Here is a 23,709-nt window from a genome sequence, read left to right as displayed (position 1 = left end):
AAAAAACAGAAGACATTCAAAAATGATTTCTTATGCAAATGAGTGATCATGCCTCACAAAACCAACAGCCTCAGCAATACATATACCATTATTTAACTAGGTAAGCCAGTTAAGGACACATTTTTAATTCCAATGCTAGCTTGGGAACAGTGGGTTAACTGCCTTGTCAGCTTAGAGATTCGATCCTGCAACCCTTCATTTAATAGTCCAACGCTCTAACCACTAGGCTACCTGCCGCCCTACAAGAACATGAGAACATTATGGCAGTCAGAAATTAGGTATGGGTGAAGAAGTGAAAGGCAGCTGTTGGGTTGCAGGGAGTCCAGATGAATGTGTAGGTAATCATCTCATTGTGATCATCTCATTGTGATCATCTCATTGTGATCATCTCATTGTGATCATCTCATTGTGATCATCTCATTGTTTTGTTGGTTCCCTGACCGTCATGTCGATGTCTATGTCTTTCTTTGTCTCACTCTTTCTATAGATGTCTCTCTTTTTCTCTTTCCATTTATTTTTCAACAGTATTTTTGTCCGATTGTTCCAGCTTGGATTATTTCAGGGACAGCCAGAGAAGGGAGCCTTAACTCAGTGTGCTAAACGTATTCCTAATGTAACAGTATAACTTTAGACCGTCCCCTCGCCCGAACCAGGGACCCTCTGCACACATCAACAACAGTCACGCACGAAGCATCGTTACCCATCGCTCTACAAAAGCCACTGCCCTTGCAGAACAAGGGGAACTACTTCAAGGTCTCAGAGCAAGTGACGTCCCCGATTGAAACGCTATTTAGCGCGCACCACCGCTAACTAAGCTAGCCATTTCATATCCGTTACACTAACACCCAGTTTCCTTCAGAAATGACAGCGACATGAAAGGTGTATAGGATGCTACTATTGCAGGCAGCTACAGTTCAGCTGTGATTCTGATGTCGACCATCTCCTTTTCTTTTTACTACCATTTTTTGATTTAGCAAAATAATTTAAAGATGTAAAGCTAAAATAAACCATTTATATTAACTTTTTTTGTGTGTAATGTTTTATGGCAAAAATCATAGCTTTGTTAGCAGATTTTAAAGTATTACAATAAATTGCACAAAAAATGAGAATATCACTGAAAATGTGATATTCTAAATAACTGGGTTAGTGGAGGCTTTACGTGGCTCATCGTACTCTAGCGACTCCTTGTGGCGGGCCAGTTGCTTGTGAGCTGACCCTGGTTTCCAGCTGAACAGTGTTTCCTCCAACACTTCCGGATTAAGCTGGCGGGTGTTAAAGAGTGTGGTTAGGCAGGTCATGTTTCAGAGGACATATGACTCCATCTCTCCCGAGCTAGTTGGGAAGTTGCAGCGATCAGACTGAAAATTGGGGAGAAAAATGGTCCCAAACTGTTAACCCTTGTTTGGGTCAGTGGGACCCATTTTCAATGTTTACTGAAGGAAAATAATGATGTGAAGAACATGTAAAAGAACACATTTTAATTTCATTCACACTGGACCCGAGGGTAATAAACGTGTGTGTGTGTGTAGGTGAAAACAAGTAAAAATGAAACAAAAAGGTCTGCTGTGTTCCTTAATCTCCATCTTCCTCCTCCCTAGGCCTGCTGTTTCAACATAGCACTAATAACCTGTCTGTCTCCCTGGCTTTCTACCTGTTTCCCTGGCTTTCTGTCTGTCTCCCTGGCTTTCTGTCTGTCTCCCTGGCTTTATGTCTGTCTCCCTGGCTTTATGTTTGTCTCCCTGGCTTTCTGCCTGTCTCCCAGGCGTTATGTCTGTCTCCCTGGCTTTCTGCCTCTCTCCCTGGCTTTCTGTCTGTCTCCCTGGCTTTATGTCTGTCTCCCTGGCTTTCTGCCTGTCTCCCTGGCTTTCTGTCTGTCTCCCTGGCTTTCTGCCTGTCTCCCTGGCTTTCTGTCTGTCTCCCTGGCTTTATGTCTGTCTCCCTGGCTTTATGTCTGTCTCCCTGGCTTTATGTCTGTCTCCCTGGCTTTCTGCCTGTCTCCCTGGCGTTCTGTCTGTCTCCCTGGCTTTCTGCCTCTCTCCCTGGCTTTCTGTCTGTCTCCCTGGCTTTATGTCTGTCTCCCTGGCTTTCTGCCTGTCTCCCTGGCTTTCTGTCTGTCTCCCTGGCTTTCTGCCAGGGACTGGCTGCTGACCAGCCTGTCAGCAGCCAGTCCCAGGACCAGCCTGTCAGCAACCATCCCCAGGACCAGCCCGTCAGCAACCAGCCCCAGGACCAGCCTGTCAGCAGCCAGTCCCAGGACCAGCCCGTCAGCAACCAGCCCCAGGACCAGCCCGTCAGCAACCAGCCCCAGGACCAGCCCGTCAACAACCAGCCCCAGGACCAGCCTGTCAGCAACCAGCCCCAGGACCAGCCTGTCAACAACCAGCCCCAGGACCAGCCTGTCAGCAACCAGCCCCAGGACCAGCCCGTCAACAACCAGCCCCAGGACCAGCCCGTCAGCAGCCAGCCCCAGGACCAGCCTTTCAGCAACCAGCTCATCAGCAGCCTGCAGGAGGAGAAATATGGATGTCAAAACATTTGAAAATTGAATGGTCTTCTTGCCCAAGGCATGAGCCACCCCCTGCATGGCTGCCAATGTGATAAGGGCCGACGAGGATGGTGGTTACTCATGTACAGGACATAATGTCTTCTTTTGACCTGTTCATCACAAACACCATCCAGAAAATCGTTCTGAACTGCATTAATTTGGAAGGAAGACGTGTTTTTGGAGAGAGATGGAAGGAGATGGACCAAACTCATTTATATGCATACTTTGGGGTTCTTATCCTTGCTGTTGTTTTCAGATCCAATGGGGATTCCACCGAATACCTGTGGGATGCAGAAACTGGCAGATAACTTTTCCGTGCAACAATGTCTTCCACATTATTTCCAGGATTATCCGCTTCTATAACCGAGACACCAGACCAGCTCGGCGGCAGAGAGACAAGCTACTGTAGCTGCAATCAGGTCAGTGTGGGACAAGTGGGTGGACAGCCTACCCCTGTTTTACAACCCTGGGCCCAACGTTACTTGCAAGTGTATATGGGCAAGCCAGATGGAGGAGCCCCTGAGAAGAACCAAGGTACGACACGTTTGTCACATGAGTGGCGTTGAACCCAGATTGGAACAGAGGGAAACTCCAGAGGAGACGGCTCTTTCTCTAGAAGCTAGGCAAGGCCTCAAATCCAAAGGAGGCAACGTATCCCAAGGACCCCAGCTTCTGCAGCCATCGTGAGGAGGATGCTGGTGCCCCATCCGCCCGACCCCAGAACCAACAACTCCAAAACCGGAAGTAAGTGTGAGTGATTTTGTTGCGTGTATGTCTGACTCTCCTAACTTGGCCTGCTGTAATTATATATGTGAGTAAGATGTTAGTACATTTCCTGAACTAAGTGTTTCATCATTCTAGATTGCAGCCGGTTGCAACAAGAAGAAGCCCTGCGATGTGTGTGGACCCAAGAAGGACAGGAAGACACAGTACACATGCATCAAGTGTAAGAAATACATTTGCAACACACACACACAGTAAAACTCTGTCCATCATGTGGTGTGTAGACCGGCCTTAATTTGTGTTCAATGGGGCTCATTTATCATTTCCATAAAATACTGTATGTAAAATTTGTCTTTCCAATTTGTTCAGTTCAAAGCAATAAACATCAATAGTGAAGAAAACCTTTTCATTTATATTTATTCAAGATAAACATGATTTATTCCACCCATGCCTTGATTATAATTGATTTTTGTTTACAAAAATCACATTTAAAAAAAAAAGAATAGTGCTTTTATTGATGAATGTGATCTAGCAGAGGTAAATGTCAAATATTCACCATGTATGCTGTCTATATTGCTTGTCATTGATATACGTCAACATCTAAGAATTAAAATTTTTATGTAAATTGTTATGGCTGTATTGTTTTAGAAACCCAATAATGTTGTGGATCCATCAGGTCCGCGAACATTGGGTGAATTACAAAAACATGAACCGCACACAAGGGTTAATGTAGCCTGCCTCTAGGGGGTTCTGGTTGTGTAGCTCTGCTTATTGTTAGGCAACACAGACAGTTCAACTAAATTGGCACCTTTGGGACAGAGTCACGATAGAAGCACTGGAACCCTCTCCCTGGCCAACTAATCCTCATCATTAATCACATCCATAAAATATATTTTTTAACCTAATTGCCACATGTTCAATCACATGTTGTGTCAACAGTCAACACCACATTATTTAAAGGAATCCCCAGTCATCTGATCTGCATGCCGTATTAGGATTCTTGGAATGTTTTTGTTAGCTGAGAATACAAAGGATCCAGTTTCTATAGCAGATTCGTCGGTCACACGGCATTCCCAGTCCTGGAACATGGCCTCGTTGAAATATTTCCCAAATCATGAATGAACAGCACCAGCAGGACATTCTTCACATTTTTATTGTGCCTGAATGGATCTAATTCCATCATTAAGAAAAATATGGTGCCAGCCATAGAATTATAATAACTAGAATGGAAAAATGTCCCTCAGACCATGGCAATTTCACTGCATCCACATTGACATGATAGTGAAAAACAACTCTTGTGTATATTTTATTTCTATGGTGCTAGTGGCTGTATTCCCTGCAGTGCAGTCTGTCATATCAACCCCTACTGAAGAAGTAAGAGGAACTACATGGGGGAAACATCTTCTGGCACATCCCCAAGGGTTATTTACCTGAAATCGGATTCATCCTGGAATCTGAACCATGTTCTCATTCACAGTAACGCATCACAATTTTTATTTTTCATTTATTTTATTTCACCTTTATTTAACCAGGTAGGCTAGTTGAGAACAGGTTCTCATTTGCAACTGCGACCTGGCCAAGATAAAGCATAGCAGTGTGAACAGACAACACAGAGTTACACATGGAGTAAACAATTAACAAGTCAATAACACAGAGAAAAAAGGGGAGTCTATATACAATGTGTGCAAAAGGCATGAGGAGGTAGGCGAATAATTACAATATTACAGATTAACACTGGAGTGATAAATGATCATGTACAGGTAGAGATATTGGTGTGCAAAAGAGCAGAAAAGTAAATAAATAAAAACTGTGGGGATGAGGTAGGTGAAAATGGGTGTGCTATTTACCAATAGATTATGTACAGCTGCAGCGATCGGTTAGCTGCTCAGCTAGCTGATGTTTGAAGTTGGTGAGGGAGATAAAAGTCTCCAACTTCAGCGATTTTTGCAATTCGTTCCAGTCACAGGCAGCAGAGTACTGGAACGAAAGGCGGCCGAATGAGGTGTTGGCTTTAGGGATGATCAATGAGATACACCTGCTGGAGCGCGTGCTACGGATGGGTGTTGCCAAAGTGACCAGTGAGCTGAGATAAGGCGGAGCTTTGCCTAGCATGGCCTTGTAGATGACCTGAAGCCAGTGGGTCTGGCGACGAATATGTAGCGAGGGCCAGCCGACTAGAGCATACAAGTCGCAGTGGTGGGTAGTATAAGGTGCTTTAGTGACAAAACGGATGGCACTGTGATAAACTGCATCCAGTTTGCTGAGTAGAGTGTTGGAAGCAATTTTGTAGATGACGTCGCCGAAGTCAAGGATCGGTAGGATAGTCAGTTTTACTAGGGTAAGCTTGGCAGCGTGAGTGAAGGAGGCTTTGTTGCGGAATAGGAAGCCGATTCTTGATTTGATTTTCGATTGGAGATGTTTGATATGGGTCTGGAAGGAGAGTTTGCAGTCTAGCCAGACACCTAGGTACTTATAGGTGTCCACATATTCAAGGTCGGAGCCATCCAGTGTGGTGATGCTAGTCGGGCATGCGGGTACAGGCAGCGATCGGTTGAAAAGCATGCATTTGGTTTTACTAGCGTTTAAGAGCAGTTGGAGGCCACGGATGGAGTGTTGTATGGCATTGAAGCTCGATTGGAGGTTAGATAGCACAGTGTCCAATGACGGGCCGAAAGTGTATACAATGGTGTCGTCTGCGTAGAGGTGGATCAGGGAATCGCCCGCAGCAAGAGCAACATCATTGATATATACAGAGAAAAGAGTCGGCCCGAGAATTGAACCCTGTGGCACCCCCATAGAGACTGCCAGAGGACCGGACAACATGCCCTCCGATTTGACACACTGAACTCTGTCTGCAAAGTAATTGGTGAACCAGGCAAGGCAGTCATCCGAAAAACCCGAGGCTACTGAGTCTGCCGATAAGAATATGGTGATTGACAGAGTCGAAAGCCTTGGCAAGGTCGATGAAGACGGCTGCACAGTACTGTCTTTTATCGATGGCGGTTATGATGTCGTTTAGTACCTTGAGTGTGGCTGAGGTGCACCCGTGACCGGCTCGGAAACCGGATTGCATAGCGGAGAAGGTACGGTGGGATTTGAGATGGTCAGTCACCTGTTTGTTGACTTGGCTTTCGAAGACCTTAGATAGGCAGGGCAGGATGGATATAGGTCTGTAACAGTTTGGGTCCAGGGTATCACCCCCTTTGAAGAGGGGGATGACTGCGGCAGCTTTCCAGTCCTTGGGGATCTCAGACGATATGAAAGAGAGGTTGAACAGGCTGGTAATAGGGGTTGCGACAATGGCGGCGGATAGTTTCAGAAATAGAGGGTCCAGATTGTCAAGCCCAGCTGATTTATACGGGTCCAGGTTTTGCAGCTCTTTCAGAACATCTGTTATCTGGATTTGGGCAACGGAGAACCTGGAGAGGCTTGGGCGAGGAGCTGCGGGGGGGCCGGGGCTGTTGGCCGAGGTAGGAGTAGCCAAGCGGAAGGCATGGCCAGCCGTTGAGAAATGCTTGTTGAAGTTTTCGATAATCATGGATTTGTCGGTGGTGACCGTGTTCCCTAGCCTCAGTGCAGTGGGCAGCTGGGAGGAGGTGCTCTTGTTCTCCATGGACTTCACAGTGTCCCAGAACTTTTTGGAGTTGGAGCTACAGGATGCAAACTTCTGCCTGAAGAAGCTGGCCTTAGCTTTCCTGACTGACTGCGTGTATTGGTTCCTGACTTCCCCAATGAGAAAGGTTGTTGTTGCCGTGGAATATTCAATCAACAGAATTGTGTTCCGTTTTTAAAAAATGGCTTGCACATGTTTTGGCGTGATACAGAGAAGAGAGAGGGTGCTCTTGGAGGGGAATCATAATTTAAAAGCAAAAGGAAAATTATAACCACAAATGGGTGCTAAGTGGCATTAAAAAATACAAATCCAGACACTGGTGTGAGTTTGAAAGTTAAAAAACTTTAATGTAGGGGCTAAGTCAAGACATTGTTAAATACCGGTGTATTTTAATAATTAAATGTGATTGTAATTAAGCCATGAGCACTGGGACTTTACATGAAAGGTAATTAACATCACTTTGGTCATTTAAAATTCTCTTTCTTGAAATACTGCATGCCTAGCCCTAATTAGGGAAATAACCACCTCTGGTGTTTAACTTCTGGAACCACCCTAACTTCTATCTACTCTCACTATTCCATCTTAACCTATTTCATTATCAAACGAGTGTTAAAAGGAAACACTAATGGTCTTTAAAGGGATGTATTTTTATGATTTTCTCTGTTGTGGTTAATCTACGTGAACAGTCAGTGGGCTCAAAGGTTTATCTCACCAGAAGCTCTTCTCCTATCAATGCCTGGCTTCGGTATTTTCTTTAATGTGCAGTGAGCCATTCAGTCCAGTCCACTACACTCTCTCTCTCTGTTTCTCTCTCTGTTTCTTTCTCTCTGTTTCTCTCTCCATATTTAGGCAGCCATATTCTTTCAGTTTGTCGTGGGTGATTGTCCTTAGTGTCCTTGTTCCTGTCTGTGTTAGTTTTCACTAGTATAGGCTGTTTTCGGTTTTCGTTACGTCCTTTGTTTTGTAGTGTTTGTGTTTTAGATTCGTGTTACGTTTTTTGTTCATTAAACATGGATCGCAATCTACACGCTGCAGTTTGGTCCGACTCTCCTTCACCACACCTAGAACACCGTTACAGAATCACCCACCGTAAACGGATCAAGCAGCGTGTCAACAGGCAGGAGCAGCCCAAAGAGGAGATACGAAATAAGGATTTCTGGACATGGGAGGAAATCCTCGACGGGAGAGGATCCTGGGCTAAACCAGGGTAGTGTAGCCGCCCAAAGGTGGAACAGGTGGAGGCAGCGAGGAGAGCAGAGTCAGCCGGAGAGAGAAGCCGGCGATATGAGGGAACACGGTTGGCAAGGAAGCCTGAGAGTCAGCCCCAAAAATTTATTGGGTGGGGGATCAGGGAGAGTGTGGCAGAGTCAGGAGTCAGACCTGAGCTAACTCTCCCTGTTTATCGTGAGGAGCCAAGGAGGAGACCAGAACCAGAGCCGGGGTTGGAGGTGAGCGAAGCAGAGACCGTGAAGGAGTTAATGGGGAAATTGGAGGAGAGAGAAATGAGGGAGTTGCTGTGTTGGTGCTTTTTGCATGGAATTCGCCTGACGGAACGTGTCGGGGATTTGATGGCACCTGGGTCAGCGCTCCATACTCGTCCTGAGGTGCGTATTAGTCGTCTGGCGAAGTTGGTGCCAGCCTCACGCATCAGGCCTCCTGTGCACATCCCTAGCCTTGCACGTCCTGTGCCAACACTGCTCTCAAGATCTCCAGTACGCCTTCACGGTCTAGCCCATCCTGTGCCACCTCCACACACCAGCCCTCCGGTAGCAGCTCCCCGCACCAGGCTTCCTGTGCGTGTCCTCGGCCCAGTACCACCAGTGCCAGCACCACGCATGAGGCCTACAGTGCGCCTCGCCTCTCCTGCGCTGCCGGAGCCTACAGCATGTTAAGCGCTATCAGAGCTTTTCTTCTCTCCTGCGCTACCGGAGTCTCCCGCCTGTTCAGCGCAGCTAGAGCCTTCTTCCTCTTCAGCGCTGCTGGAGTCTCCTGTCTGTTCAGTGCAGCCAGAGGTGTCAGTCTGCATGGAGCAGCCAGAGCTGTCAGTCTGCATGGAGCAGCCAGAGATGTCAGTCTGCATGAAGCAGCCAGAGATGTCAGTCTGCAAAGAGCTGTCAGTCTGGAAGGAGCTGTCAGTCTGCAAGGAGCTGTCAGTCTGCAAGGAGCTGTCAGTCTGCAAGGAGCTGCCAGTCTGCAAGGAGCTGCCAGTCTGCAAGGAGCTGTCAGTCCGCAAGGAGCTGTCAGTCTGCAAGGAGCTGTCAGTCTGTAAGGAGCTGTCAGTCTGCAAGGAGCTGCCAGTCTGTAAGAAGCCGCCAGAGCTGTCAGCCCACATGGAGCAGCCAGAGCCGCCAGTCAGCGTGGAGCAGCCAGAGCCGCCAGTCAGCGTGGAGCAGCCAGAGCCGCCAGTCAGCGTGGAGCAGCCAGAGCCGACAGTCAGCATGGAGCAGCCAGATCTTTCAGTCTGCCCAGCGCCACCAGTGCCGCCAGTCTGCCCAGCACCGCCAGTCTGCCCAGCACCGCCAGTCTGCCCAGCACAGCCAGTATGCCCAGCGCCGCCAGTCTGTCCAGCGCCACCAGTGCCGCCAGTCTGCCAGGATCCGCCAGTCTGCCAGGATCCGCCAGAACTGACAGTCAGCCAGGATCCGCCAGTCAGCCAGGATCTGCCAGTCAGCCAGGATCTGCCAGTCAGCCAGGATCTACCAGTCAGCCAGGATCCGCCAGTCAGCCAGAATCTTCCAGATCTGCCAGTCAACCAGAATCTTCCAGATCTGCCAGTCAACCAGACTCTTCCAGATCTGCCAGAACTGCCAGTCGGCCAGGATCTGCCAGTCGGCCAGGATCCGCCAGTCAGCCAGAATCCGCCAGATCCGCCAGTCAGCCAGGATCTGCTAAGACCACCAGCAAGCCAGGATCTGGTAGATCTATCTACCTGCCTGAGCTTCCTCTCACTCCTGAGCTTCCTCTCACTCCTGAGCTTCCTCTCACTCCCGAGCTTTCTCTCACTCCCGAGCTTTCTCTCACTCCCGAGCTTTCTCTCACTCCCGAGCTTTCTCTCAGTCCCGAGCTGCCTCAGTCCCGAGCTGTCCTTCAATCCCGATCTGCTCCTCAGTCCAGTGGGGTTCTGGGTGAGGACTACTAGGCCATGGTCGGCGGCAAGGCTGGACTATCCAGTTACGCAAGGAGAGGGGACTAAGACACTAACTGAGTGGGGTCCACGTCCTGCGCCGGAGCCGCCACCATGGACAGACGCCCACCCGGACCCTCCCTATTGTTTTGAGGTGCCTTCGGGAGTCCGCACCTTAGGGGGGGGGGGTTCTGTCACGCCCTGGTCGAAGTATTTTGTGTTTATCTTCATGTATTGGGTCAGGCCAGGGTGTGGCATGGGGTTTTTGTATTGTGGTGGTTTTTGTCTTGGGGTTTTGGTGTGTATGTATTGGGATTGTATCTAGTGGGGTGATCTAGCAAGGTGTATGGCTGTCTGGAGTGGTTCTCAATCAGAGGCAGGTGTTTATCGTTGTCTCGGATTGGGAACCATATTTAGGCAGCCATATTCTTTGAGTTTGTCGTGGGTGATTGTCCTTAGTGTCCTTGTTCCTGTCTGTGTTAGTTTTCACTAGTATAGGCTGTTTTCGGTTTTCGTTACGTTCTTTGTTTTGTAGTGTTTTAGATTTGTGTTACGTTTTTTGTTCATTAAACATGGATCGCAATCTATACGCTGCAGTTTGGTCCGACTCTCTTCCACCACACCTAGAAAACCGTTTCTCTCTCTCTCTCTCTCTCTCTCTCTCTCTCTCTCTCTCTCAATTCAATTCAAGGGTCTTTATTGGCATAGGAAACATATAATAAACTAAAGTGAAATAAATAACGTTCCAAAAGAATAAAGACATTTCAAATGGCATATTATGTCTCTTTCTCGCTCTGTCTCTGTCTGTTTCTCTCTCTCTCCTTCCCTCTGCCCCCCTTCTCTCTCACCCTCTCCCTCTCTCCACCTGATAGCATTACCACAACTGGCCTCATAGCAACCATTTAGAGAGCAGGAAGGGAAGAGTCTGTACAGCTAAGTAAAGTCTAAATTACCCCACGATTTACTAATCACACAATGGGGTATGGCCTAATGTTTTTTATGGGTAGCGAAGCAATCTGCAGTGGATATTGTAAGCTAATTTCCCAGGTCTGTCTAATGTGAGATACTTTGCACAGATTTAACTAAGTTTGTGAAATCATTACATTTAGGATGTGCCTTTGTGGTGCTATTCATTTGATTCAGTCTTAAAGCGTTTTTGTTTCTGATGATACTGTATATGAGAACAAATTGGGACTATTTAGCATTGTTGGGAAGTTTCAGTGGACAAACTAATGATGAAGAATCGCCATCCGTTGTGTTGTATTGATTAGAAGAGAAGGCAATGCGTCCTTTTCAGCCAGAAGCTCTTAAGTATTCATAATCAGGCCTGTGCATTTTTCTTATCTCTCCCATTTGTATTTCTTTATTTCAGATAGTAATAATGCAACTCTGCAACTGTCTTGGTTAAAATAGCACTTATCGTTTTAAGACATCGTAAATAAACGTTCTCCTTTAATTCGTCCATTTTCTAAAATATATGGTCCAGGAAAATGTTGATAACCACATGAAAGCACTTCCCTGTCCCTGAGTCTGTAACTTGGCATCTGCGGTGAGCATGCCACAAGTGAATAATGTAAATCTAGACTTGACCCGAGTTTTGTACTCTTCATAGATCACAGACACGTTGAGGCCGGTCCTCACATTTGTTTTGAGTTGGCCAAGTTTTATATGCTGACAATAATATTTAATAAACTGCTCTAGAGTTTCTGCCTGGCGTTCTTAGGGAATGTGCAATCTATTACTTTAGAATTAGTTTTTGTGATTTAGAAAAAAAATATTGTTTAAAAAAATGGCAAATCAAAAACAGTGTAATCCCAATTCTTTCAAATGATTTGACTGTCTTTGATATAAAGTACAGCATATAACAACTGATTAATGAAAAAAGTGGACTATGGCCATTCTATCTATTATGGCAAACAGCGTACTCCCAATTATTTTAAGTTATTTCACTGCCTGTGATAAAGTTGTAGAAAAGGCACATGTAGTTGTGGAATCGCCGTTCATGACCACTTGCGCAGCTGGGCCAGGGCGCTTTACTTAGGTCAGGTGGAAATGTCCGACAGATCTCAACTCATTAAAAGGAGAAAATCGCCAGCGCCCGACCTCGCTAAATTATCTTCCCCAACTCCGTCTAATCCAGACATTCTGTGCGTCCACGAATCAATGTAAATCCACTGAATCATCTGAACCATCTGTTGCTATCCGGAGAGCAGGCCATAAATTATTACCGCAAAGCGCGCATTGGAGGGCACGCTTCAAACCTACTGTGTTATGTCAATGGACAATGATCACGGCCCTACAAATCATCACAGGCCAATTATCCGATTGATATATTGTTCAAATGTAACGAAATTACATGTACATACCAGTCAAAAGTTTTAGAACACCCACTCATTCAATGGTTTTTCTTTATTAAAAAAAAAACTATTTTCTACATTGTAGAATAATAGTGAAGACATCAACCTATGAAATAACACATATGGAATCATGTAGTAACCCAAAAATATTTCTACAAATCTAAACATTTTATATTTGAGATTCTTCAAATAGCCACCTTTTGCCTTGATGACATATTTGCACACTCTTGGCATTCTGTCAACCAGCTTCACCTGGAATTCTTTTCCAACAGTCTTAAAGGAGTTCCCACATATGCTGAGCACTTGTTGGCTGCTTTTCCTTCACTCTGCGGTCCGACTTGATTTAATACATGATATTCTGTTTCCTTTGTTATGCAGCACAGACAAACTACCCAGTAAATATATGACTTTGTGGTTAAAGGAATTCCTGCCTCAGTCTCCTCCATTTCTATCTGTCACCTGACCTGTGATCACCCGTTCACCTTCACTATTGTCAGTCATACCTGTCCAGCTACCCATACAGATTCCAAAACCTTTCAAAAGTACTGTGTAGTACAACAGATCCAAATCAATGAAAACATGTCAAGATCTATAAAATAACTGATAGAAGAACAAAGAGAAGAAGCCAGTAGAACCCAGAACCCTGTATGTTGACACGTAGGTGGCTCAGAATAATCCTTTCTATATATGATAATCCATCTGTGTTTCATAACTCATGAGTCTTGATAAACTCCTTTTTTTAAATCCAGAAAAACTTGCTCACATTCTTTTTAGTGTGTGCTTTTAGTTATCACTAGAAGAAAATATCTTTCCCAAGAATCCCTTCTTTCCCTTCCTCCCTTTCCATCTCGAAGACAGAGTGATGTGCTTTTCTAAGGTTTTCTCCTCTCACTCATCATCCAACCTGGCAGTGAAAGTCAAAGACAGGCAGAGGCAGCCGATGTATCATTATCTATCAACATCATGAGTAAACTAGTTCATTTTAATCAAAGGTTTTATCTCTCTGACATGGCAGACATTTTGAAAGAGTTTTCAACGTTTCAGCAGAACTTTAATGATACAGTTTTGGTAGCTAATGAGATAGCATTACTGGAGTTTTAAATATAAAAATATGTGCTGTGAACTAAACAGACCAACATTTTGTCAAACGAAAGAAGAACAAAACAAGTTGCTGAGACGCAGTGTATGTGAGATGGAAAGAAAGAAAGAGAGCTTACTGCATACATTTGTACAAAACCGTCCGTTCTAAATAGTATGTAGTACGATTAGTACACAGTACGTAGTTTTAGTAAGTAGTAGGCAAGACAGATTTCAGACATGGCCAATTGGCTGCAGGACACTAGTTATTTCATCATGAGTCCTCGGTCTCTAGTTAAATAGTTCACTGAGGAGCATGCTCTGGTTCAGGGACTGAGAACTCAAGCCAAGCCGTTATACAGGCCCGCCACTGAGTGATTAGTAGCTCCCAACAGATCGTTATCTAAGGCTGAGTTTATGCATGTTAGCGCAGCAATGTAGAAATCAATAGCATTATGTAATCAATTGTTTTTAAACAATTTAAAACCCATACATGTATCAAGTATAGAGTATAACCCTAAGCCCCCTCCCTCAGAAGGGGAAATTAGTATTATAAAAAAAATGTGTGGAGACAATTACACGGTGTAAACAGTGTTCACGTAACAGTAGCCTAGATAAGAATACAATTGTGCAAGTATATTTAATGTTTTAATTATATTTTTGTAAATTTGACAACATTTCTCAAAAATTCCATACTCTTCTCCTGTATCCACTTTGTTTTGTAACCTTCTCAGGAGATTGAGAAGGTCAAACAGAGAAGAACATCGATCCTTTTCGGCTGCTTCCCAAATGGCAGCCTATTCCATATATAGTGCACTATTTTGACCAGAACCCAATCGGTCTTTGTCAAAATTAGTGCACAATATTTAATTTATTAATTTTACCTTTATTTAAATAGGCAAATCAGTTAAGAACAAATTCTTATTTTCAATGACGGCCTAGGATCAGTGGGTTAACTGCCTGTTCAGGGGCAGAACAACAGATTTGCACCTTGTCAGATCGGGGGTTTGAACTTGCAACCTTCCGGTTTCTAGTCCAACGCTCTAACCACTAGGCTACCCTGCCGGAATAAGGTGCCATTTTGGGATGCATACTTCCTTTGAAGGCACCCAGACAGGCCCCAGGGTTCATAATCAATAGAAGAAAAACAAACTAATGTGGGGTTGATTGTTCCTGGCGTACCTTATGACAATTAAGCATTATAGGCTGCTTGTACCAAAGTTACAGTTAAATATAGGTCGCCAGGCCAAACACAATCAATCAGGAGTAGAACAATTCATTCCCATTGAGAGTCTGTCTTGACCGAGAAACTTGAGAAGGGGATGCATAAATCAGTCAAAATGATAAATGTCTCACAACGGTTAAGGAATGTCCGTAAGAAAATGACAGCTGTATGAATGATAATTTTCAACCAGACAGTTATTCCAGTCTCTCTGATAGAGGCTTGTGTGATATTTTGATTGTAAAACAGTGGTGAAGCCTTTTTGCTAGCTAGACAAAGTCTGTGGTTCTTCCGGCTGGAATGAGAACTAAGCATTCAATGCTGTCAGTATTTTCCTCAGTTTTTAGCAGAAGCTGTTCCGTTGTGCCCTTTTCATCCAATCCTTATGATATGTGTAGATGTATGACGCATAGAGCATCTGCTCATTAACCAAGATTGTATCTACGATTTAAATCCCCATGACCACGATCTCAAACAATCTGCAGACAGACTTCTACCCTGCGTGAAACATCTGCACCAGTCAGGCCTCACATCTTGCTCTTCATTGTAATCAGAGGGCTGATATAAATCCTATGCTGCCAGTCTCTCTTGGCTAAGAGTTGAGGAGAGACTGACTGCATCACTTCTTTTAATAAGAAACATAAATGTTTTGAAAATCCCAAATTGTTTGCATTATCAACTTACACACAGCTCTGTCACACACACTTACTCAACCAGACATGCCACCAGGGGTATTTTCATAGTCCCCAAATCTAGAACAAAATCAATAAAGAGTACAGTATTATATAGAGCCATTATTGCATGGAACTCTGTTCCATCTCATATTGCTCAAAAAAACAGAAACCCGGTTTTAAAAAACAGAAAGCAACACCTCACAGCACAACGCCTCTCCCCTATTTGACCTAGATAGTTTGTATGTATGTATTGATATGTAGGATACATGTGCCTTTTTAAAAAATGGTTGTAGTTCTATCCTTGAGCTGTTCTTGTCTATTAATGTTCTATATTATGTCACGTTTCATGTGGACCCCAGGAAGAGTATTCCTCTGCTTATGCAACAGCTAATGGGCTTTATCACATCTGGTCGTGATTAGGAGTCCCATAGGCCGGCGCACAATTGGCCCAGGGTCGTCGGGGTTTGAACAGAGTAGGCCATCATTGTAAATAAGAATTGTTCGTAACTGACTTGTCTAGTTAAATAAAGGTTAAATAAAAAAAATACAAATAAATGGGGATCCTAATAAAATACAAAAAATGCCAAATGCTACTGAATGTCAGTGATCATCAAAGAGTGATCATATCTGAAGCTATAATCTGGCTAAAATGTAAGATAGCCATAGGAGTAACAACATGGCTGGCTGAGAAACAATGCATGGTTCAACAGTATTCCAGCGCTCTCCTAATTTGCTGAATTGAATCCTCACATTTCTAAGTGAAATCTACATACCAATAGTATGTTGCATTAACTAACTCAAATCCAAAAGTAAAACTAATGTTGTTGGGAGAACCACTGCCATTAAATATCCCCTCTGCTCTCTCCAGATGAACAGTTCCATTAACAGAAACCTTCTCCTCTTCCTTCTCTCTATCCACAAACAATGTCAAATAAATATGGTCAGAGTTAGAGCCCTTTACTCAGGAGAGAATGAGAAAGCTATCAAGGGAGATATGACATTGACACAGAGAGGAAGTAGTAGTCTGGAAAGGGCAGGAGAGACGATCCCTAATAAACGAGAGAGAAAGATTTCCACAAAGGCCCAAATGAACATAAAATGTAAAATGAATTAAAAATAATTAACCACAAGCATATGTATGGTGATGACCAGGTGGCGAATCGCATCTCTGCATGTCTGGCAGACATATCAGTGTGGATGACGGATCACCACCTCAAGCTGAACCTCGGCAAGACGGAGCTGCTCTTCCTCCCGGGGAAGGACTGCCCGTTCCATGATCTCGCCATCACGGTTGACAACTCCATTGTGTCCTCCTCCCAGAGCGCCAAGAACCTTGGCGTGATCCTGGACAACACCCTGTCGTTCTCAACTAACATCAAGGCGGTGGCCCGTTCCTGTAGGTTCATGCTCTACAACATCCGCAGAGTACGACCCTGCCTCACACAGGAAGCGGCGCAGGTCCTAATCCAGGCACTTGTCATCTCCCGTCTGGATTACTGCAACTCGCTGTTGGCTGGGCTCCCTGCCTGTGCCATTAAACCCCTTCAACTCATCCAGAACGCCGCAGCCCGTCTGGTGTTCAACCTTCCCAAGTTCTCTCACGTCACCCCGCTCCTCCGTTCTCTCCACTGGCTTCCAGTTGAAGCTCGCATCCGCTACAAGACCATGGTGCTTGCCTACGGAGCTGTGAGGGGAACGGCACCTCAGTACCTCCAGGCTCTGATCAGGCCCTACACCCAAACAAGGGCACTGCGTTCATCCACCTCTGGCCTGCTCGCCTCCCTACCACTGAGGAAGTACAGCTCCCGCTCAGCCCAGTCAAAACTGTTCGCTGCCCTGGCCCCCCAATGGTGGAACAAACTCCCTCACGACGCCAGGACAGCGGAGTCAATCACCACCTTCCGGAGACACCTGAAACCCCACCTCTTTAAGGAATACCTAGGATAGGTTAAGTAATCCCTCTCACCCCACCCCCCCTAAGTTTTAGATGCACTATTGTTAAGTGACTGTCCCACTGGATGTCATAAGGTGAATGCACCAATTTGTAAGTCGCTCTGGATAAGAGCGTCTGCTAAATGACTTAAATGTAAATGTAAATGTATGGCTTAGTTCATTTATATGAAGGAGTAATCTCTGTTCATCTACACGTCTTTTGCTCACTGATCATAACCATTTTAGATTGGATACCGTAACAATGATGCTGAGAGTCAGGAAGCATGTGACGAGATGAATAATAACAAACGTAGAGAGATACAAAACAAGCACGCGTCTGGACATGAACACAGAACCAATACTGCCTGAAGAGTGATGCTAGGGAGTAGATAAAGGGTGAGTAATCAGGGTAATGATGAAGTCCAGGTGTGCGTAATGATGGTTGCTAGGTGTGCATAATGAGGGTTGCTAGGTGTGCGTAATGAGGGTTTCTAGGTGTGCGTAATGAGGGTTTCCAGGTGCTTGTAATGAGGGTTGCCAAGTGTACGTAATGAGGGTTGCCAGATGTACGTAGTGATGGGTTGCCAGGACTGGTTGTTAGTAAACGTCAAGCCCCAGAGTGGGGGAGTGGGAGTAGACATGACAGATACATTAGGGTGCATTGTATCAATAATGAAACAACAGTAGGAAAATAGCTGTAAAAGCAAATTGCCTCCAAGTAGGACTGATGGGAGAAATGGCACTTTGAGAAGAATGGCTTGGCTGGGTTCTGAGGTTGTCCATGGTCTTTTCATGATGAAAACAAACTCATTACTGACATTTATATTTTAATTAATTGTACACCTTACACAAATATCAACTGCCACAAAGTACAATCACAATAATGCATAAAAATCTTTCCAAAGACAGATGCCACTCCCTCATTGGACTACATTACATCTGAATCAGCGCCAATATCTCTACTCTCATAATAGAATCAGCCTATATCTCTACTCTCGTAATACAATCAGAGCCTATATCTCTACTCTCGTAATACAATCAGAGCCTATATCTCTACTCTCATAATAGAATCAGAGCCTATATCTCTACTCTCGTAATACAATCAGAGCCTATATCTCTACTCTCATAATAGAATCAGAGTCTATATCTCTACTCTCGTAATACAATCAGAGCCTATATCTCTACTCTCGTAATACAATCAGAGCCTATATCTCTACTCTCATAATAGAATCAGAGCCTATATCTCTACTCTCGTAATACAATCAGAGCCTATATCTCTACTCTCATAATAGAATCAGAGCCTATATCTCTACTCTCGTAATACAATCAGAGCCTATATCTCTACTCTCGTAATACAATCAGAGCCTATATCTCTACTCTCTTAATACAATCAGAGCCTATATCTCTACTCTCATAATAGAATCAGCCTATATCTCTACTCTCGTAATACAATCAGAGCCTATCTCTCTACTCTCGTAATACAATCAGAGCCTATATCTCTACTCTCATAATAGAATCAGCCTATATCTCTACTCTCGTAATAGAGTCAGAGCCTATATCTCTACTCTCATAATAGAATCAGCCTATATATATACTCTCATAATAGAATCAGCCTATATCTCTACTCTCCTATATCTCTACTCTCATAATAGAATCAGCCTATATATATACTCTCATAATAGAATCAGCCTATATCTCTACTCTCCTATATCTCTACTCTCATAATAGAATCAGCCTATATCTCTACTCTCCTATATCTCTACTCTCATAATAGAATCAGCCTATATCTCTACTCTCATAATAGAATCAGCCTATATCTCTACTCTCATGATAGAATCAGCCTATATCACTACACCGCCTTTCCTTCCAGTTCTCTGCTACCAATGACTGGAACGAATTGCAAAAATCACTGAAGCTGGAGTCTTATATCTTCCTCTCTAACTTTAAGCACCAGCTGTCAGAGCAGCTTACCGATCACTATACCTGTACACAGCCAATCTGTAAATGGAACACCCAACTACCTCATACCCATATTATTACTTACCGTCTTGCTCTTTTTCACCCTAGTATCTCTACTTGCACATCATCATCTGCACATCTATTACTCCAGTATTAATGCTAAATTGTAATTATTTCACCTCTATGGCCTATTTATTTCGTACCTCCCTACTTTTCTACATTTGCACAGACTGTACATAGATTTTTCAATTTTATTTTAGTTATTGATTGTGTTATTGACTGTACGTTTGCTTATGTGTAACTCTGTGTTGTTGTTTTTGTTGCACTGCTTTGCTTTATCTTGGCCAGGTTGCAGTTGTAAATGAGAACTTGTTCCCAACTGGCCTACCTGGTTAAATAAAGGTGAAATTTTAAAAAATTACAAATAAAATAGAATCAGCCTATATCTCTAATCTCCTATATCTCTACTCTCCTATACATCTACTCTCATACGCTCTGCATAGGATCAAGTGTGATCAAAGCACTCTCGCACAACTATACTGTACATCAGCTCCACCTACTGATGCAGACGGGTGTTCAGTATAGTATAGGTAGACAGTGTGTATAGGAGAGCAGTTTAGCATTTTTTTAGGAATGAGGGAGGGGAAGCTGATCCTAGGGGCATACCTAAGGGAAAGTTGATCCCGGAGTGTAGTATATAGGACTGAACGTTAGGTAGACACAGCAGGGCTCAATCACTGGAAATGGTTAACAGCTTAGAGGGGGGAGAACTGGCACACCACCCAACACTATTCAAAATAGATTCAGAGAGAACAGCTCCTCTTTGTGTTCCAGCAGCTTAAAAATGTATTCGGTAGTTCGAAGACAGCTGATCATGTTGCTTCAAGAACATGAGTGATATGCACTAATTTCGAACTGACAGCACACACATTGCAACAATTATACTTGTAATGTAATATTCACATTCTGCCATCGTTAGCTCTATGCGTTGTCCTCCAAGCATGCTTCAGGGTCCCCCGGTGTCTATACATTTCATTAATATGTTATGGGGACTTAATTGTTTGTGGGAGCAGCTGCATCCACACATCAGCGTGAAAAAGTATCCAAAAGGGAGCTGTATTCTCTCACACTAGCTTCATGCACTACTGTGTATTTTATAATGGAAGAAAACTCAACTCATTCTGGCTGGATAATGTCTTGACATAGCCCGCAGTAAAATGTTTTACTGTCGATAAAAGAGAAAACATATTTTAGAAAACCACTTCAAGATGAAGTTGCACGAAAGCATGTCTTACACAAAAGCTACAGTACACAAAAGGCCCAAGGACAAAATGTCCACACAACAACTAACACATTTCAATCACATTTCATTTAAAGCTACAGTTTGGGATTCAAAAAACAATATGGAAGAATGGAAATGGCTGCAGGGGGATAGTGTGTGTGTGTGCGCGCGCATGCATGTGCGCGCGTGAGTGTGGCATTTTCCCAGGGCACATCCCGGGGACATGACAGCACCAAGGTTTAACTTTCATTTGAATTGTATCTACGTCCTTGCTCTCCAGACTCCCTTCTATCTGCTGTCCTGTCAGTCGGGCATATCTGCCTCTCCACTCATCACTGATCACACAGTATTGTATTATTACAGTATGTGTATTACTACCCAATCTCACAGATAGAAAGAGCTACCAGACATATGCAACTGAGCTCCAATCGGCCTGTGTGTTCGTGTGTATGTGTGTGTGTCTGTCTGTCTGTCCTAGTGTCCCTTCATATCTGTGCACATTGCTGTTATAACCCCTCAGCCCGTCTCAAATCAATACCAGTTCAGACAGACAGACAGACAGACAGGCAGACAGACAGACAGACAGACAGACAGACAGACAGACAGACAGGCAGACAGGCAGACAGGCAGACAGACAGACAGACAGACAGACAGACAGACAGACAGACAGACAGACAGACAGACAGACAGACAGACAGACAGACAGACAGACAGACAGACAGACAGACAGACAGACAGACAGACAGACAGACAGACAGACAGACAGACAGACAGTAATACATTTCCTTAAACATGATTACATTAATGGAACTCATCTATTCAACAAGGCATCCCATCCAGATATAGCCACAATAGCCACCTGGGTACTTTCTGTCCCTGGCCCGGTCAAAGTAGTGCAGCATGTAGGGAATAGGGTGCCATTTGGCTTGTAGCCTTACTGATTCTCTGTACGTATAGATTTAATGTATAAGAGGAACGGTTTAAGGCTCTGTCATGGCAGTTATCAGTAGATTTAGTCCCGCCATGACAAGTCCACATCAAGTTGTCAGAGTGGACACAGTATGGTACAATTAAGACTATACCACACTCTGATTTACACAAGAGCTTGGTAAGTCCACTGTGTTTATCTTTTGGTCCATCATTCTGTCGTTGATAACAGCCACTGTCTCCCCAGACACAATCACCACATCTCATTCACACACTCTTCATGAGGGAAAAGTGGTGCTGCTTTAGGCACATTAATAATATTAATGCTCAACTTGAATTGTCTTGTAAAATCTTGTGTTCCTCTAAATGGCACTGCTAGGACACAGAACTGATGAAACCTTAAATCTGCCCAAACCACTGAGAGGAACTGTGGATATACAGTATGGGAAGGGGAATTTGTAGGCTAAGCAATATTTTGTACATAAGCTTTGAGAAAGTGTCCTACATCAGCATATCATGCTCAAAGACAAATCCAGAATATGTGTCAACAGCATTCGTCTATTTGGCAGGGATGGGTTTTGAAGGTATGACACATGTTAAAACTCGATGCATTTTACATTCCACAGCATTTGATTTGTTTTGTGTTATTTTTATATTAAATAAATCATGCCACAGCCCTATAAACCATGTTAAATTGTGTGAGACCGGTTGCGTGATATGGTCAAGCAAATATGCCATCCATTGACTATATGATTCTGAAATACACTTACACTATGCCCGTTTATGCCCGTTTATAGTCACGGCTAAATCATCAAATATTTCCCATTGTGTTTCTTTGGTGTTTATAACATATTTTATTCCCATGATCTTATTCTTGCCAAATATCACCCAGCATTATACACAGAGTTGATGATGGGTCACTGCCATACGCTCAGCACAAGCTGCGCAACTGAAAACAAGGGGGCAATTTATTTATGTAAAAATTGCAAAATTGAACTATCATCAATAACTCTTGATTAGCGGGCGATATTATTTTATTACTGGAGTGAGAGATAGTGACAGACAAATAAGAATACGAATCCAAAAGTGATGACATAAATGCAATAAGATCATTGAAAGCTATTACCTTGGTAAAGTTGGGTTGAAAGATTGAAATTCAGTGATCGGGGTCCAGTAGTGAAGTATTTCAGAAGAGCCCGATGTTGCAGCCTATGTAGACGAAAAGCTTGTTCTGAAACTGTCTTCCATTGTCCGTGATCCTATTTAACGAAATGTCAATTTACAATCTTTTTTCAAACGGAGAATATTTGTCCACTCGATATAATAATAATAATAATAATAATAATAATAATAATAATAAAATCAATCGAGTGCGACAATTGCCATTGTTTAATGAACTGCAGTCATGAAGGCTACTTTTTATGGCTGGCGCGTGGTTAACGCTTTCGCCGTGATAATGCCTCGTCTGTAGCCGTTAACTCTGTGACAGTTCACCAACCGGTAGTCCAAGTGCATCTAACTGCCGCTTCCCGTTTCGCAGACGGTGCATGTGGCGGAGCTTCTCCTAGGATTGTCACTGCCCGGTAGGTTTCAGCACTCTGTTAAACACACTGCATGACGAGGTGCGAGCATCTCACTGTGCTCTGTCTTCTCACTGGCGCTCTGATCTGGGAACGAGTCTTGAAAAGGACAATCCAGGTAATAAACGTGTAACCCAATGGAAATGAAGATTCCCACCGGTTGATTATTGCTGTTGCTATCATCTTCCTCCTCGGTAGATCTGGTAGGCTATCTTATAAAACATTTAGATTGGCTATTGATTCCTTGAGAAAATGTTGAACTAATTATTCATATTTTTATTCTATACTGAAAAAAAATATAAATGCAACATTCAACAATTTCAACGATTTTATTGAGTTACAGTTCATATGAGGAAATCAGTGAAATTTAATTAATTAATTAGGTCCTAATGTATGGATTTCACGTGACTGGGCAGGGGTGCAGCCATGGGTGGGACTGGGAGGGCATAGGCCCACCCACTTTGGAGCCAATCCCACCCACTAGGGAGCCAGGCCCAGACAATCTAAAACGACATTGGAGGCGGTTTGTGGTAGAGAAATTGACATTCAATTATCTGGCATCCACTCTGGTGGACATTCCTGCATTTATAGCATGCCAATTTCATGCTCCCTCGAAACTTGAGAGATCTGTGGCATTGTGTTGTGAGACAAAACTGCACATTTTAAAGTGGGCTTTTATTGACCCCAGCAAAAG

General features: G+C 43.9%; 1 protein-coding gene across 1 annotated transcript in view; it reads right to left on the bottom strand.

Moving 5' to 3' along the window:
* The window catches only part of LOC124013377 (calcitonin gene-related peptide type 1 receptor-like), a 133,254-nt gene extending 110,476 nt beyond the window's left edge, over nucleotides 1-22,778 (bottom strand). Inside the window, exon 1 of the mRNA XM_046327682.1 lies at nucleotides 22,562-22,778. The gene's annotated coding sequence lies outside the window, so the exon portion shown is untranslated. The remainder of the gene's footprint in view (nucleotides 1-22,561) is intronic.
* Between the last annotated feature and the right edge of the window lie 931 nt (nucleotides 22,779-23,709).

The sequence above is a fragment of the Oncorhynchus gorbuscha genome, linkage group LG24 (assembly GCF_021184085.1).
Source record: "Oncorhynchus gorbuscha isolate QuinsamMale2020 ecotype Even-year linkage group LG24, OgorEven_v1.0, whole genome shotgun sequence".
NCBI classification, from domain to species: Eukaryota; Metazoa; Chordata; class Actinopteri; order Salmoniformes; family Salmonidae; genus Oncorhynchus; species Oncorhynchus gorbuscha.
Note: the sequence above shows the minus strand (reverse complement) of the source record. Positions and strands in the feature narration are given on the sequence as shown.